The following is a 7507-nucleotide window of genomic DNA, read 5'->3' on the forward strand; positions in this document are numbered from 1 at the left end:
CGCTAATTGTACGCGGAACTTTTAGGCGGCGGTATACTAGGCTCGTAAATATTTCTGTTTATCCGCGGACGCTGAGAATCGCTTCTGCCGCGTTTATTGCTTAATTGCAACACCAGAGGGGAATTCAATCCGTTTTTCACTTTTTGTCGCCCGTTTCTCTTAGCGCGCCGCCGCTTCCTTCCGCCACACCGTCGAGGTCTTCTTTCGGAGGATTCGATTTAGTTTTATTCTACGCGTTGAAATATTCTCGCGTATTATACACGGCTACCTGGTAACGCGAATCATTCCCTCTTAGGCGAGCATTAACACGGCTTAGGTGACACCTGCGGTGAACGCCGGCTGTATAAACGTTTCGCTTATTTCCTTCGATCGCCGTGGATCTCAGGTACCGTAAAACAGGTAGAAACGAGAGAACTGTAAACCTTTGGAAAGTAGTAGACTCATCGCAATGATGGTGGAGGAGGAAGAAAGGCTGTGTCGTAAGAAGCGAGAAAAGGCTGAGAATTAATTGGCAGTGACGAGGAGAAATTCTTTCTTTTTTTAATTGATATCGCTAATTATTACTCGACAAAGTTGCGATCGAAGGCGTGGCCACGCTCCCTTGCTACCGCAGCACCGTTAAATTGCCCCTGCATGTTCTCCAAAGCCATACTTACCGTTCCTCGTTCACGGAGTACACGGAAACAGAACGAAATCGTTGCACAGGTGAGACAGAGGAAGTGTGGGTCGGTGAGAGAAACGAACGAGTGGTAAAAGACAGGTTAACGAATGGACAGAAAGAGAGAGATGGAGGTGTGTGTGAAGAAAAGAAAAGGGCAGGAGATGATACGCTTTTGTGTGGCCGTGTCGCATTAAAGGGTGACGCGTTTCGCGGCACTTCGACCCCTTCGCCGTTTCTAATTGTTACTTAGTTTTAATTGCCGTCGGCGGTGTTTTGCATAAGTGGCCTCGCAGGCCCGTTTGTTTTTGCGCTTGACGGGCGAACGAAGAAAGGGCAGCAGCGACGGGGAACCTGAATCTTCGCGCCTGCCTCGCGTGGACGTGGATTAAATTGAATTAATTTCGGCCTCTTCGTTGCACGCGCGATCCACCGCGGCCCCCCGAAGCCAAATAATTAATTACCGCCTTACACGACGGCTGATAAGTAAATCTTTTTTAAGCGAAGGATTTCCGTGGCGACGATTAAGGGTTTAGGTTTATCGGCGAGAGCAGAGAAACGTATTATACCTCGCGAACGAGATTCGAGAGTTCCGGGAATATTTGTCGAATATTTTCTGTATCGCAGAATAGCGATACTTTTTTCTTTTTCAGACGAAAAAAGGAAGAATTAGATTACAGCAGAGGAACGATATGGAAAGTACGAACGGTTCCGTGACGGTGAATCAGGTTGTACAGGAGGCAATATGCCTGAACAGAGGATACGAAATGACAGACGACGTTTTCGCGGAATAAATTTTTCATTTGCCAGGGAATATTACCCTCTTCCGCTTTTCGAAGGCATAAATATTCGCGAGCATCCCGTCTGCTACTGTGAATTTGTACTTGCTCGCGGTGCTATCTGCTAATCGATAGATTTGAAAGTCATGGCGCGCCGGCCATTTGAATTTCAGATTCGAGATCGGGAGCAATATGACAACCTTAGTGGTAGTTTAGTCTCAAACGTTCCCTTAAGCCCCGGAGGACGAAGAACGGGGAGAGACGGTTGGAGAAAGGACAAAGGATAGAGGAAGACAGAGGAAGGATGGAGAACGTTGTCGCGGATTAATACAGTTTCTTCTTTTCCTTTTTTTCTTCTTCTTCTCGACCGGTCGAAGAAAAATGGGGAGGAGGACGAGGGAAAGGGGGGAGGAATGCCCGTATATCATACGCCGCTTCTACTAATGACTCTGAAAGTTCGTTGATGCTACCGTGTGGAAGAAAGCTTCGGTTAGGGTCATCAAAGACGGACGGACGGGAGAGTATCGTTGGAATCAAGAAGCGGGGCGGTTCGATTAAGAAGAGAGGAAGAAGACGTGAAGAGAGAGAGAGAGAGAGAGAGAGAGGAAACGGTAGCGCGCGGCTGAACGAGGATAGGGGAAGATTGAGCGTACAAAAGAAGGATTTTGCATGTCTGATTACTTACGGTAAAGGGTCTTTGTGACTTGGAAGTTCCTCCGCTGAAAAACCATTGACGTTCTAGAATGGTTTTATCAGTCGATCGGAGAATCCTATTTCTTCCTCTTCTTCTTCCTCTATTTTTGCTTCCCCTTTTTCTCCCTTAATCCTTGGAAAACGCGGCGGGAGGAAAAGGAAACGGAGGAGGAAATATTACCGAACGAGGAGAATGATCGCGTTTGCGATTCGTGCATTACCGATTCCCCTTGATGGTATCCGCGTAATGAACCGTAATAACACACGTTTCTTATCCGGCAAACGTTGAAACGATCCACCGAGTGGTTGCTCGCGAATCAGGCTAACCGTGTATAGAAAAGGGAATCCAGTTAGGCGCGGTAATATCGTAGTACGTACCGATACGAAACGATAGTCGATGTTAGGCGAGTAGCGCAGAAAAGACGCGTCGCCCGTTTTTGCTCGGCTTCGGGGCAAGAATGAAAGAGGGGTTACGGTTGGAAAAGGGGGGTGTGGGGAGGATGAGAAAAAGGCGTCAGCCGTGAGAGGGCACATCAGTGGGACCCATGAAATAATAATGGTATATATAAAGTGTAATTTAGCTAAACGTATGCAGCGTTGTATTGAAGCTCGGCTTCGATGTCAGGGCTGTGCCTAGTCCCGGCACATTTCTGGCGTTACACCTCCTATGGCTCTCTCCTCTCGTAACATCGCTTCCACACGAATCAGACGCGATCTTGTTCGTCTGAAACGACGACGATTCACGGTGCACGCTCGAACGAACCAAGCCGGCACAGACGGCATCCTGTAATAATTCTGCCGAACAATAGACAGTTAGTAGGTGGTGCGAGTTCTAACGAGATTAGCAAGCTCCGGCGGTAATTGAGCGATTGCTAGTTCCCGTATATACGAGAATAAGAGTGGCTTATCCGTTGGCGGATCGAGCGTCTTCGAGCTCGTCCAGTTTGGCTCCGGGGGCGAGCACATCGATGTTCAACCCGTGCATGCTGCTCGGTGAAAACAATAGAAGCGCTGGTATAATGCTATCATAAATTCTATTATCTCCGATGCCGCTATTTGTCACGTACGATCCAACCGAGGGAGGTACCGTGAGCTTCTTCGACGGAAATGCCACCGACCGGATGGTATTCTTCAGGCGTAGAAGTCTCTTTCTCACCTTCCTTTTCTCTTCCGGAAAAATCGCCCGAGCTGAAACATAAAATCGTCGAAATTTATTCGCGAAAGAAGAAGGGATCCATCCGTTTGACACGCCACGAAATTACACGATGTTCATTCAGCGGGCTAAACACGTGTGAAATCTGAGCGGTGCGGAATCGCCGGAGCGTGCTGGTGAACGCGAAATTCCTTCCATCCGGTGCCCCGCGAAGAAGTGACATTTTCGGGGCCCGATGGGCCCATCCCTGAGTTATGCCACGAGATGGATAGCCTGGGGCCCGCGGTGAGTAAATTACAAGGTAAGACGGAACGCCGACTGCCTCTTCTGCCCCTCTCACCCGGCACTCTTCTTCTTTTCGCTCGTTCTCCTTCTCCCTTTCTCTCTTCCACCCGTACGATCCTCCGAGCCACACAGCACCTACTACTCTCCTCTGCCTCGATCGACTGGACCGACTGGCAAGGGGCCTCTTCACGGCCCCGAACATCCCACGAGCATCCGACACTTTGGGCCCTGCTATGATACACCTTTGGCGTGGCTACCGTACTGCGAGATACTCGCTGCCTTCTTTCCTCATCCTTTCACCTCTCCTCACCCTCCCACTCCGACTGCCCTCTTCCTTCGGCATTCTACCTTCCTCATCGTCTCAATTTTTTCTCCCCTTTCCGCCGTTTCTCTCTCTCTCTCTCTCTCTCTTACCCCGTCGTAGTCGTAACGTACTCCTTCGTTTTGCTCCGTTTTCTCGATGCTCGCGTCGTTTAAATCTCCCGATCCCTCCGCTCCCTTTTCTCTCCTTCGATTTTTTCCCAGAAGGGATTTGCTCCTTTTTTTATCCCCGGAATTCTATTATCCTTATCGTCGAACACGGGATACCGTTTTTATCGGTGAAACGCGATGCCCGTGACGAGGAGGAATTGCGTTCCTTTGGACCGACGAATTCTTTCCGATGTTAACTACACGAGTTTAGAGACTGATAATAACGTTTTGTTTCGCAGTCGGTCGTTCGTTAGACACGCTCGAAGCCTCCCACCCGCCCGGTCTGAAAATTGTAATTCCAAGATACGACTGGGTGCAGAGGCGGCGGGTAGACGCGAAGATATGCGCGAATCTGTACGTGGAAATTGCGACGATGCAAATCTCGTTTCTGGCACGTAGTTGAGTGGCGTAAAGGGCTTAGTGCGGCGGCGCGGTTGACTGGTGCGAATGCAATTAACCCTTAACTGGTAATGTGAAATTTTGATGCAGTTGCGTATAATTTGGTTAATTAAGAAACTCGTTTATTTATAGAGCAGCTAGCTCTGCCGTGGTCGTGGCCGTGGTTTTCGGCGGACGTGTATACTTATTCCGCGGGATCGCGACGAATCCGCTGTTGCGAGCGTCGTTTACAGAGATCTATTTTATTTTAGAGAGAGGGGGGGGGGGGGAAAAGGAAGAAGAGGAACCAGTTATCCAACGCGGAATAGTTTTCCTTCCCCGCCGCTTTGTTACCCAACTTTTTTTCACCGTGGTCGTCCACTCGATCGCGGCAAATGGAAAAGTTAATGGAATCGAACGATGTATGTATATATCGGATTTCGATGAACTTCTAATAACCGCTTGATAATGAAATTTTCAATTTGATCCACGGTAAAAAGGGATTTCTATGTACGTAGAGCAGTATTAACGCTGGAACGACCGAGATCGTAATGACTCACTAGCAACTTTCCAGGAAAAATGAATGTTCGACACTTGTAAGTGTTATTGTTTGTATATAACATTCAATCTAATTTTTCAATCGCGTTTTAACCCTTTGGCAGTTTATCCCGTGAGAGACTCGGGCAGAGCGTCAGATTTAACTGCTTAACTCGAGAGAGACTCTTGGGAAGAAAGTTAGAAAGGGACGAGATATTACTACCGTAGGGTCTAAAGGGATCTAAATTTTTTTGACCGTAATTCATAATTTTGTGGGTTCGTTGCTCCTCAAACCTCACACCAATCGTAAGCGTGAAATAGGTGTTGAACAAGATTTATTTTTGTCGATACAGAGCTCGCTGGTAAATGTCTAGTTGACTCGCGTACAGGGTTTCCTTTTGGTGTGCTGTCCTGGACTACCTATTTTGTCCTTTTTCGGGCGTCCTTTTATACGCCCTTTTCCTGTGCGCGGACCGTGGAGAGTGCCCTATCGGTACACGCTTCAGGTACCTAATTTGCTAATTATGCTCGCACCCTATTGGTGCGTGTCGATGTTATTTTCTATTGGCGCGGGTCTAGTTACACGCTACAATTTCATTAGACCGTCAAAGGGTTAATCGCATCAAAATTTACTCTAACGGGTCAATTTTGGCGAAGTCGGTCGTCCTACTGTTAAATTTCTCAGAAATACGCAAACTTTTTCCCCAACCTTGTTACCGTCGCGATTGCACACCCCATCGACAGTATCGAAAATCTTATTTCACTCTGGCGCGCACCTGACGTACCTTCGATCACGAATTAAACCGTGTAAAGCTGTGGAACGTATCAAGTTTGCGTTGCACGAAAGTATTTGAATTCTCTGATTGCGATCCGCGAGTTTCGTTCCATTCGAGCCTAGCTTTCCCTCTCACTTATTTACAGATCAATCGCCGATTAAGCCGCGTACCGAACGGTAATCGTGGTTATATAGATAGAGTATCGGGTCTAGGATGCACGGTGAAAAAAGAGGAAATGCACGAATAATTAATGACCATCGCGACCCGATATCGACAACATATGCGACCGCCGCTATCCGGGCAAATCTGTGGCGACACATGCGTGGAAAATCCGCTGCACCGCTCGGGGGACGCGTGACATCTGTCCTCACTTTGCCCGTTCTAATGCACGCATTACACGATTCGACAACGTTATGGTTGATGTCTTCATGTCGCCCACTCTTCGACACCCTCGTGTTTCGACGGCGAATATTGCCGCGTTGCTGATCAATTCGTTCGTTTCTTCGAACGAGTGACGAATCGCTCGTGTACAAGTGTTGTCATTTTGCATTTGAATTTAGAAAGAACGTACAACGTTGGGAGTTACCTTAGGTCATACCATAAGTTAGCGTTGCTGGTGACAAATATTTTAACGAAAATCTAAAGAAATTGCACAGCGATGACATAATGGTCTTACCGAAAAATAGGAAAAAACTGTGGAATTAGAAGGCGCTTACGTTCTTTTTAGTGAAATTTAAAGATTCGTTGAAAATATTGATCTAAATTGTAAAATTTGACATCGTAAGATGTTTCGTGTTTAGAGGGAAACGTGTCGAAAAAATTGTATACACTTAACGTTGGAGAAAACAGAACAAACTGATGTTCACATTCGTGTATTCCAAGGGATTTTCCGTCTGTTAGCGACACGTTCGCGTTAGAAAAAGAAGCGTAAGCAATGTTCACGGAGAGAGGAGGATGTCCCTCGTCTGCACGGTTGGTTTACGCGAACAGGAAGGAACCGCGATAAGAGTGCTCGCCGAAAGCCGTTTCCGTTCCGAGGGACAACGCGGGAAATCGTTTCGAAGCGAACAAAAAGGAAGGCTAATGAGCCGCTGCCTCGGCCATTCCTCACGCTCGCGCGGGAAATTATTTGCCATTTCTGATAAGTACCTCGGCTGAACCTTCGAGTGCTACACGAGCAGCGAGAAAAAAAAGTGAACAAAAAACACGAACCTATTCATCCTAGAGACCTTAATGAAACTGTACATTTCCCCCCAAAAAAAGAAGAAGAAGAAGAAACACTTATCTACGTTTCTCCGGGCAAATTGAACGAAACTTGGTAATCAAGTGTGGAAAAAAAGAAACGTTTCGATGGTTACAACGTGAACATTGGTCGAATAAACTGATCTTTTAATATGCAACAAAAGCGGGAGGGGAGGGAGAGGGAGAACTCGCGAGACGCGGCCGCGTATATAACCGCGTAGCCGCTTAAAATAATTCAAGCTCGCCGGTGGTTTACGGTGGTGTGCGTGTGTATCAGCGGCCGAATGAATTTATTTGCTCAAACTTCAGCGCTGCAACGCGAACGGCACGTATTTCGACGCCCACAAGTGGGCGCGAGTACGCGGCATTACAGGCTGCGCCTCGCTCCGCCGAAGGTCACAAATTCCAATAGCTCTCGTGCGGTTTGTACCGACGTTGGAGATTGCCGCGGGTTTATGAATCATTCGCGCCGCTTTCGAAACGGCCCGGCCATCATCGGGCCCGCCGAGCGCCGCGGCTCTCTTTCGTTCCGGCG

The sequence above is a fragment of the Habropoda laboriosa genome, unplaced genomic scaffold, assembly GCF_001263275.1.
Source record: "Habropoda laboriosa isolate 0110345459 unplaced genomic scaffold, ASM126327v1 scaffold16, whole genome shotgun sequence".
In the NCBI taxonomy this organism is placed as follows: Eukaryota; Metazoa; Arthropoda; class Insecta; order Hymenoptera; family Apidae; genus Habropoda; species Habropoda laboriosa.